Below are 11,738 nucleotides of genomic sequence, written 5' to 3'. Positions count from 1 at the left end.
CCTCCCGATTTTTTTTACCTTGCATCTCTTTGGCTTTGATGTCTGGAGATCTTAAAAAAAAGTTAGACTTAACCTGCAACGCTGGAATGCGAAGAAAAACAATGCAGAGAACAGATGGTACAGTGATGGGAAAAGCTAGGAGAACACTGGGAATTGAAGAGTTAGTTCTGAAGTTTTGTGGCATCACACAGCTGGCTATTAGCTCCCTATTTGATAGTGCAAATCTCAGAGCAGGCATAGGCTGCTGACTACCTCCTCTGGGAAGGTCTCTCTGACAATCACCCGGCTCCTTCCTGGGTGACCTCATCTAGAAATTTTGTTTTGCACTTACCGTATAATAAGATGTATTTCTTTATTTGATGGGAGCTGCTATGTGATTCAGTGAATAAAGTGTGGGCCTGGAAGACCTGAGTTTAAACCCTACCTGTGTAACTCGGGGCAAGTCATATTCCCTCTGTCTGACTCAGTTTCCTCATATGCCAAATGGAGGTGATAACAGTATCTGCTTCTCAGGTTTGTTAGAAAGATTAAAAGAGATAATAGCTATCAAACCTTTAGCAAATCTTAAAATATGGTTTAAATCTTAGTTATGACCTAAGCCTTAAAATCCCACCAATTAACAAACAGGTGTTTATTAAGCACCTGCTATCAACCAGGCATAGTGCTGAAGACAGCAGTTCAACAGTCCTTGTCCCCAAGGAGCTTACATTCTTTCAAGAAATATTGATGGTTCTAGTTAATTAGCTAAGGTTAGCCCTTGCTCTCTCTGACCTTACCATTTAATGGAAACAAGGACGATTCCCTCAGCAAGGTCTTTGCTGACACTTTGGTCTCAGGCTTCCATCAGTTTGTGTTAACTTCATATATACTTTGTATTCACTTACCTAGGCACTTAGTATGCCCTTTCCACCTGATCCTCACCCAGTCCCCCAACAGAGGGGAAGCTCTTTCAGGTTAGAAACCTTTTAGTCTTGTGTTCCCAGCATTTAGTATGGTGTTTGCACACAATAGGCACTTAACAGATGCTTTTTGAACTGAATTGAATTGGAACAACAACCAAATTGGTCACATTCCACTTAATTGCTCATCAAATGTTGAAAGCAAGATTTACCTCAAAATCAAGACAATTGACAATGGGGAGAGAGAGAGAGAGAGATAACAGATGTAGAGACTAGTAGGTTGATTAGATAGATACATAGATGGGGTACCTAGGTGGTGCAGTAGATAGAGCACGAGTCAGGAGGACCTGAGTTCAAATGTCACCTCAGACACTTGACACTCATTAGTTATGTGACTGTGGGCAAGTCACTTAATCCAAATTGCCTCATCTTGGGTCATCTCCAGTCATCCTGATGAATATCTGGTCACTGGATTCAGATGGCTCTGGAGGAGAAGTGAGGCTGGTGACCTGCACAGCCCTCCCTCCTTCAAAACAAAGTCAAGTTCAAATCCTGTCAATATTTCTCTGATGGCATGGTCTTCTTCAGCAGTGAAGGATGATCACACACACACATGAAGATATATAGATATCACATAATAATATAAAACTGGCTTTTATTATGCTTTTATCTGTTATTTCTTTGGTGTAAGAAAATCCTGGTGAGGAAACTCTCAGTCAATGTAGATCAATGCCTGCTCTTCAGTTTGTAGTATTTCAGAGTTCATTGTTGGAGCGCTGATTGGTTGTTCAGGGTCTCAAAAGCAGTGAGAGTGTGTCCAAGACGGGACTTAAATTCAGGTCTTCCTTACTCTAAAGCAGTTCTCTAAATACTACATTATGTAACCTAAAGTTGGTTTCATGCAAGGATTTACAAAAAAGCTCAACATTTTGTAGGGTTTTTAAACTATGACAATAAGAGATTGTCCAGAGTTGCCAAAGAGGTAAGATGTAAGAGGTAAGATAAGAGGATGTCCATCAATTGGGGAATGGCTGAACAAGTTGTGGTATGAGACTGTAATGGAATATTATTGTACTGTAAGAAATGATGAGCAGGAAGACTTCAGAAAAACCTGGAAAGACTTAGATTACTTGATGGTGAGTGAAGTGGGCAGAACCAGGAGAACACTGTACACAGTAACTTTCACATTGCTTGATTACTGTCATAGACTTAACTCTACTCAGCAATACAAGGATCTAAAACAGCTCCAAAAGACTCATGTTAGACAATGCCATCCACATGCAGAGAAAGAACTATGGAGTCTGAATGCAGAAAAAAGCATACTATTTGCTCTCCTTTTTTGTTGTTGATTTATTTTGTTTTTCCTTTTTCATAGTTCTTCCCATTGGTTCTAATTTTCTTTTCAATGCGACTAATGTGAATTTAACATGAATGTCTACGTAGAGCCTATATCAGTTCTTTATGTTATTGTCAATATTGGTATAATTCATATTTAAATTTTTGTTTATTAAAATAGAACCATTTTTAAGCCCCAGATTCCTTGAGGCTGGGAGTCTGGCCAGGGGTTGACTATGAGCTTCTCCCCAGCTGTGATTGATTGATAACCATATGTCTGCTCTATCTTTTTTCAGAAGCATATTTCCTTTTGTGTTGGTGACATCTCTTACAAGGCTGTAAACTCTAAGCTTTGTATCCCCAGCCCCATCCCTCACCTAGCACACTGTTAACACTTTATAAATGTTCGTTGAAAAGCTCCTGCCCTGGACCTAGTCCCCCCTAGTCTGCCTCTATATGGGATTGGCCTGAGAGACTTCCCAGAAGTGATAGTTTCTAAATGGGGGTTTCTGGTTACAAAGTGCTTTCACTTTCATCATCCTATTTGTTCCTCACCACAAAAAAAAAAAAATCTAAAGGAATTCTTGCCCTCCTCCATCCCTCCCTGAATCTCTTGCCTAGCAGCTTTAGAACTTTTCTCCAGCCTAGGACAAATTCCAGGTTCCAAACTGGAATTTTCTGCCAGCTCCTGGTAAAAGCTTAGCTGTTCCTCAGATTCCTTCTGTTTTCTCCTTCCCCATCTTCCTCACTTAGTTTAATGAGGATACAAATGGAATTTTGCTTCCTTATCAAGCCACTCTCAGGGTCTTTTGGGAGATTCTGAACTTCTTTGGAACCTTTAAGGAGTCCCTGCTCTATCCAATTTAAATGCAAAGGGGAAAACAATTCCTTCTTTATGTATGTAAAGGTAGTGTAATATGAAAAGACTGCTGGTCTTCGAATAAGAAAGTAGGTTGGAACTCTGACTGACATGGGATTCAGAGAGGTTTTCAGGTTTAGGGAAAACACATGAAAGTGAAACTAAGCTGATTCTGGTTGGTCACAGAAGGCAGATGTAGAAACAATGGATAAAAATGTCAAAGTTTCAATTTGGGTTTGATGTAGAAAACATGTCCTGATAATTAGAAGTGTTCAGAGGAAGAATGGATCTCCTTGGGAGATGTCAGATTTACCTTTACTAGAACTCTTCAGGCAAAAACAGAATGATTATTTGTTAGGTACCTGGATCAAGAGAATTATTGTCCAAGTAGGAGTTAGATTAGACGAGGGCTGAGGTGAGGTCCCTTCTAACACTAAGATGTTGAAATTCTGTGATCTTTGGGAGTTAGAGTAATGGAAACATATTGGGAACTCGAATTTTAGTAGTGGTAGAAAAAAGCTTTGTATAGTGCTTCTCCAACTGGTAGTGGTTGGGGGTGGAGAGACTGAAGAAAGTTGGACAGTGATCAACTCACCAAGAAATTTATGGTATATTTCCAAGTGCAGACAGGAACTACAACTTCCAAGAAGAGATTTGTCAGACAGTGGCAGACTACAGAATGAAAATGGAATCACACAGACTCCCCTTGCTCCTACTTCTGTCTTATTTTATGATGTAATATCAAGAGGGATATTACCAGAAGAAGGGCTGGAGTTACGGCTCCTAAGGAGTTATAACAAGACTAATCTCTCACCCAATATCTTGCATTCAGTAGCTGGAATGGGTGTGTCTTATTGGCATATGAAGCTTGGCCTAATATACTGTATCTAAATTTAGTGTGATGTTGGATCAATTAATAAACCTGCCTCAGTTTTGGATTCTTCATCTGTATAGTATGGCTAGGGCTTCCTAAACCATAAGAGGAGGCAAAGTGGTACAGGAGAAAGAGTGCTATGACCTGGGTTAAAACCCATTTGTTATACTATTGATATGACCTTAATGAAATTTAACCTCACTGAGCCTCAGTTTTCTAGTTTGTAAAACAAAAGGAGTTTACAATCGAAGGGGAGAAGACAACAAATAAAAGAAAGTTGAAAAGGTGAGATTAAGGGAAATTCCAGAGAAAGAAGGATAGTTTGTTACGGCACTACCTCAAAATGTGTGTGTCCATCCTTCATTGCCAAAGAAGACCATGCCACCAGAGAAATGATGACATGACTTGCACTTGACGTTGTTTTGAGTGAGGGAGGGCTGTGCAGGTCACCAGCCTCACTTCTCCTCCAGAGCCATCTGAATCCAGTGACCAGATATTCATCAGGATGACTGGAGATGACCCAGCATGAGGCATTTGGGATTAAGTGATTTGCCCAAGGTCACACAACTAGTGAGTGTCAAGTGTCTGAGGTGACATTTGAACTCAGGTCCTTCTGACTCCTTCACTGGTGCTCTATCCACTGCACCACCTAGCTGCCAACCTCAAAATATAGATCCCATGAGGAACTCACCAATGGGAGAATGGGATCAAAGAGGCAGAGGAATAAAGCAGTTAAATCATCATGACAAAATTCAGAAAGTGGAGCATAGATGGCTTGAACCCTTCCTCAAAATGAAAGTTGTTAGAAGAATGAGCTAATAGGAGAAAGAGGCTATGGGGATGTAAGGAGAAGGCAGCATTTGGGGTAAGGGCTTGTCTACAAGATACTACTAAAAGTAGCTATTGAGTTTTTGCTTGAAGACATCCATGGACTTGAACTAGATGTTTCTTCTATCTCTAGATCCAGGATCTTATGAGCCTGTGAAATGTGAGCTGTTCAGTGATTTCATTAACATCAACGGGACTGTCACCCTTGAACCCTTGTATCCTGAAAGAGTTAATGCAACTGTAGTGTATAAAATCTCTGAAGGTCCTTGTTTCAACACACTCTCACAGATGAGTCTTGGAGCCCACAGCAATAGGGGTACCTATAAGAAAGTAGTTATGATTCTCTGATGCCACTGGCTTGGACCACCACCACCATGTCCCCCAAGATTATCAGTTGAGAATCACTTAGTGAGATAGCCTTAAGTAGCTTTTAGAAAGTATGATCTTAGAAAAACATGGAAAGAGTTACACGAAATAATGAAGAGCAAAATGAGCAGAACCGAGAGAACACTGTATACAGTAACAGCAATATTGTTTTAAGAATGACTTTGAACAAGTAAGTTATTTTGACTATTATAAATACTCAAATTAAGTATAAAGGACATGGGAAGAGAGATGCTATCTGCCTCCAGAGAAAGAGTTGACAAATAGAAATATGTATAGAATAACTATATGTGTGTGTGTGTGTGTGTGTGTGTGAATGTATAGACCAATTTGTGCTAGTGGTGACCATCTCTATGGCAGCATGAGGGGAGGAAAGATAAAAAAAAAAAAAAAAGAAAAATGGACATTAACTTCGTTGTATATTTAAAAGGAATAGTAGGTTCTACAAAGCAGATTTGCAACTTCATGTGCAATCTTCTTTTTACTATATTACATTATGAAAATGCTTGCTTTATTCCATAAATTAAAAGTAAAATACATTTTTAAAAAGTAAGTGGCATTAACTAAAGTGGTACAAGAAGAATAGTTGGTGAAAAATATTTCCCCAATAGTCTGTGTCATATTCTCCCTCAAGTACATACAGAGTCTGGGGAGAAGCAGACTCCAGATTGGAAATCACAGATGGCAGAAAGGTCACTCATAGCTCCCAGTTAAAGTGAATTCTTTGCTCCCATTTGTAAAGTGTTCAAGAAATTTCCTTTAGACATGGCAGGGTTTCTTTGCTGGGGCTCTTTCTCCCTTTGTCTCCCAAAAGGAATATTGCCATGGTGTTAGGGGAGATCAAAGTCTAAAGCTGAAGCTTCTCCACCATTCCCTACTCTAACATCTGTTCTCAAGAGTTTTGGCTAAAATGTCATATTCACTTCTGGAATAAAACATCTTTTTAAATTCTTTTGATAATTTATAGATGACCACTGGGAGCAGGGCAAAATTTCCCTAGCCTATCCAAACAAGATGTTTATGCAACTTCATCGCCATTTGGAGATACCGCTCTGCACCTCAGTCTAAAGCTTTTGATTAATTTATTGATTGACTGAGATATGCTCTGATTTTTAAGGTATCAAGATTAAAATGGAGTTTTGTGGGTTTGACCCTATCCAAATACAACTATATCCAAAGAAGGTAAATTTTTTTTAAGTGTCTAGCAGAGGAAGGAAGGGAGGGAGGGAGGGAGAGAGAGAGAGACAGAGAAAGAGAGAGAGAGAGAGAGAGAGAGAGAGAGAGAGAGAGAGAGAGAGAGAGAGAGAGAGAGAGAGAGAGAGGAGAGGGACAGGGAGAGAGAGCCCCAAACTCAACTGATAAAATTAAAATCTGTTTAGTGTCAGTTTAACTGAGTAACTGCAGGAAGTCCTCCACAAAAACCTATGTTCCAACTACTGATATAGAGTGATATATTCCATAATTTTTATTCTTATTGTTACATTTAGTGCTATTGTTTTTCCCTTTCTACAACACTTTACATGACTGTTGTATGAACTCATTGACCAGTGTCATTTACCTTTCTTTTAGAAGATTTTTTCTAAACTTTCATTGGGGTCCCCAAAATGAAACAAAATATTACTCAAGGAAATTCAGTGAAACTTAATTGTCAAATAACTTATTCCTGAGATTTCTTCTTTCCAGGAACTTGTAAAAATTATTAATTTTATGAGCGTTTATTATCTCTTCCTTCCACTACACCCCACTTGAATAAAAAAAGAAAACTCATAAAAATATTCATGGTCCAGGTTGTCCTCTGATCAAAGGGAGAGGGCAGAATTCCTTTCTTACAGTGCCCAAGCAAGTCTGTTTCAGGAACATGTCTGAGATTGCTTGCTGGCTAGACATAGGAATGTTCATCTCTAAACTAGCTTGCTAATTTATATGAAACCCGATGGGCATCACCAAGCTGCTTCATTCATTCTAAATATAGCTCCTGTACAGCAGCCACACCATATAATACTTTTCAAGGACTTCTGGAACCTAGTCTACTGCCTTTGATTGACTCAGTATTAATATTACTATAACCTATGTAACCTTGGGTAAGTCATTTCAACTCTGAGGTTCAGTTTCCTTATCTGTCATATGATAGGTTGAAATTTTAAAATCTGTAGAATCCCTTTCTCTCCTAAATCTATGATGTTGAATAGCAATTAAAACCATATTGATCATGTAGTGATGGTAACTAGACAGTACAGTCAATCTGCATTAATTAAACACAAATAAAGGAGAGAATCTCTGGGGAAACATGCAAACTGTTCATGAAAAGTAATAATTTTATAATTCAGTTGTGTTGAAAATAAGAAATAATAATAAGCAGCAGATAATAAACAGCTGTATCATGATCTTGGCTGTAACTTAGAAAACCATTTAATTTTAATCTAGATCACGAGATAAAGACAGATGATGATAGGTTACAAGATCTCCTTGGATACATTTAGCGACAGATTGATAGAGGTAGGGCAACCATACATAAAGTAAACAGAAGAAATGCACTTGGACACCGCTACTTCTACTCTTCACCTTAAAAAGTAATGTAATCTAGTCCCAACCAACTGAGCTGTGACAAAAACAGAGCTATCACATAGTCTAGCCAGAGCCAGAAATGTGGTTTCTGGAACGGAAACTTCATGGCGTTGGTTGGTCCAGAATGCACAGCCATAATCAGATGCTGCCCAGTAAGATGTGGTCATGATTAGTAATTGAAAGATAGGGCACAGCTGTGATTAATGAGGCACAGCCATAAAATTGGGGAAGGGTGGTGATGAGGGAATATGGGTTTCTTCAATGTTGTACTGATTCACAATAGATGGGACAGCTTCAAGAATAAAACGTGTGAAAATAATATATAAGATAGTTTTCTGGGGCAAGAAGAAAACAGATCTTTTTGTTATTATGCCTGTAATATATTTTTCAGGGGATGGCTGAAGACTCCATCTAAGTGGGGTATTGTAGAGAAATCACTTGAATCAAAAGTTCCAGACGTTCCTATTCACACATGACATTACACTCATTTCAGACCCCCAGAATACTATAGGGTCCCCTCAGTAAGATCAATAGCTACTCAAAGGAAAGCAGCTTAGCAAGCCATGAAGGAACAATCACATGTATGAAAAAAGTCTACTGTTGAGATTGTGACATTTAGTTAGAAAGGGAGGATAGCATAGAAGACAGAAGGCTAGACTTAAAATCAGGAGTACTGAATGTGAATCACATCTCAAACATCAGTCAAGGAATGGCAAGTCACTTACAGGAAGTTATGTACTAGCCTTCAGGTCATTCTCCCTCCTTTTTTTTTTTTTTTTTAAAGGAATTCAATATCTGGTCAATAGGCTTCTTCTCTACCACCAGTTCTAGTCCTCATGCTCTAGGATTTCCCTATCTATTTGGGTGTCCCCTTGAACATCATGATTTCCCAATTTTTCCACCTCCTGAACTCTCATGACTTTGGTCACTGATATAGTCAGATCTTAACTCCCACCATCATGTATAGCTGTAGTACATGATGTGGAACACACAATGTTCTCTGATCATAACCTCAAATCTTTCCATTTCCCCCTCTGCTCCATTCATTCTAAATGTATTTTTTCCATCCTTCAGTTCCCCATTTGCCTCCATTCACTCTCTTGATCCTGTGGTTGACCAGTTCAACAATACCCTATCTACTCTCTTAGAATCCTTTCCATCCCTCATCCTATTAATAGCCTCTCATACCTTGCCAAATCCCAGTTCTTCCTTCTTTACTGTTCCAAAGCCACTATGCGTGAAGGGTTGGACTTCATTCCAGGTTGTACTGAATACCAGTTTGATTGATACCAGTACCACTGTTCTATGGTACAAACAGCATAATTTCTGACATTCAGGTTTAAGTTTTGCAAAGGCAAATCTCTAAAGTAAATTCTTTATCTTGTATTCCATGCAGCCTCTTTCCACTAACACCACAACTGAGGATATTTATATGACTCTTTAAGGCTTGCAAAGTACCTTAAATTTATGTATATATGTATATGTATATATATATATATATATATATATATATATATATATATTGATGGTCCATATCTATAAGGTGCTCAACCAACTGCATAGCATGGTCTGTACAGTAGACATTTTTTATTCACTTGATATTTCCCACATGGATAATTAGGGGAGATCTTAAGTAATCATGGATTTCATTTAGAAGACTCCACATTGTTTCATGACTGGATGCTTCACTTCAGCAAATTAAATGCTTTCCCACAATCAACAATGAACAAGGTGAAATCTCACATTTCCTCTATTTTCAATAAGTAAAAATGTGGTCTGGTATAGAATATTATCTGCATGGTCTTTTTTATTCCCTTATAAAACATTCATCAGAGAAACATTCATCAGTGATATCTTTAATTCATGTATAGATTATTCTCATTAAGATTCTGTTGAGATGAAAAGGTGAGCACATAAACCCCAAAGATCAGAACCCCAGGTGCAGCAACTGTACCTGGCTCCTTTTCCTAGCAGTTATTATGAAGTGATGCTACTTAGAGCAGCAAAGGCAAGGATTTAAGATGCACAGTGGAATCCAAGACAGTCAAGTGATTTCTAGGGGACCACAGAGTTTCAAGACCAGGAATCAAGACAAGTCACTATGATAAGAGCAGGAAAGGAATGTTCCAAGGCAAAACTGTTATTTTGCTGTCATTGTGACAGAGATGAGCATGTACTATATGCACTCTAGCAAGAAATCTAGTATTAATTTACCTGAAGCTACAATCCGCTGGATCTTTATATAATTAGGAATCATGGCTACTATAGCGGGTAAGTTCCTCTAGAGTTCAAGCCAGCCTGACCACAGGTTTAGGAATTTTCTGGGGGAAGTGACCATGTTGTAGACAGACTGAGGCATAGATATAGACCAGACATCAGTGAAGGGAGTCAGCCATAGGGTGGTGAAAATTCTCATAGAGACAAAGGTTGGAGGGAGTACATCGAAACCAAGGAAACAGTTCCTACACAAAGTCTGAAAAAAGTCACCAGAAAATCATACTAGAAATGGTGAACCTCTCTGTCAATATATGCTCTTTTATCGTTGTTTTAGTGACAACAGCTTGTTTCAATAGCTTTCATTTAATTTCATATCTTTCACTCACTTTTTCTCTTTATTTTAATTAGGTATACATTTTTATTTTTGCTCTAAGAAATCAATGGTTTTTCTGCATATTAACAATTGATTAGCAAATGATTTTTCTCATGAACCAGCCATTTCTTAAAAACAATTTCATGTTTATAATGTTATTTAGTACTCACCATTTTCACTACCTCATGACTCTCTGTCAAAGAAAACATATATAGATAGATTAGATGATGGAGAGATAGATGTGTATATATACATATATGTCTCTTTTACATCTATGTTTGTATATGTGAATATAAGTATGTGTATAAGTATATGTAATATACATATACATGTGTATTATATATTGGCATAAGGCTTCTATTTAATCTATAAACCACTGGTAACCTGTGAGAAGGAAATATATCTTGGGTGTTACTTTTTTAGACTGTGGGTCCAAAGTGTTAAAAGTCCAGAGTTAAAAGGATGTCCAAACTGCCATATAATGCTACACTTGCAAACATACTTCCAGAATAAGGGGACTGTTCTCAGTCCATAGAGAGCATCTGAACGCATTTGGAAACTTCTTGACCTACCTCCATCTAACCTGAACCCTTACTGTGACCAGAAACATCCCATGATCTCTGGATCACAATGAGATTGGGAAGGGATCAGAGCAACTAGGTAGTGGCAAAAAGTTGTTTGGGAAGATTTTCCAAGGACTTTTTTGAAAGTATAACAGGAAATAAAGAAAATCCTGGTAGATGTGTCATGGTAAAAATCTCCCTAGCATCAGACTAGATTACCCAAGAGATCCATGATATATACTTAGAGTTTATCTGAGTACCTCACCCTTTCCAGGCAGAAAATTATTTATTTTATAGCTTGAATGCCCCTAAGACAGAAACCTGGAAATCAAGGTAGCCAATCTTTGCTCCAACAGCAGCCTCCTACATGCTGGGACCCCAATCAACTCATTAAAACCACTTATATGCTGTGTGATACTAAGTAAGTCATTTCTTCTCCCAGGGCATCAATTTACCCATCCGTAAAATGAGGTGTATAGACTAGATAATTTCTTCCAGCTTTAAGTCCTCTGACTATTTATCTACTTACTATCCTCCAGACAAAAATTCTGAGCATATATTTGAAAATAAAGTGATTTCCATGGTGTCAACTGACTTTCTGTTAAAACAAATGGTCTCTCTCCACTAAACAACTGCACAACACAAAATGAGGAATTCTATCCCTGATAGGAAACATGCTAGACTTGGACCCAGAAGAACTGGGTATGAATCCCAGCAGTACCACTATTTAGTAGTTATATGATCTTAGGCAAGGAACTTGATCTATTTGAGCCCATTTACTTCTCTATAAATTGGAAATAATACTACTTGCTTTTCTGACTTCAAAGGGCTATTGTGAAGA

Source organism: Notamacropus eugenii, chromosome 2 (genome assembly GCF_028372415.1).
Source record: "Notamacropus eugenii isolate mMacEug1 chromosome 2, mMacEug1.pri_v2, whole genome shotgun sequence".
NCBI classification, from domain to species: domain Eukaryota; kingdom Metazoa; phylum Chordata; class Mammalia; order Diprotodontia; family Macropodidae; genus Notamacropus; species Notamacropus eugenii.
This window is presented reverse-complemented; position numbering follows the sequence as displayed.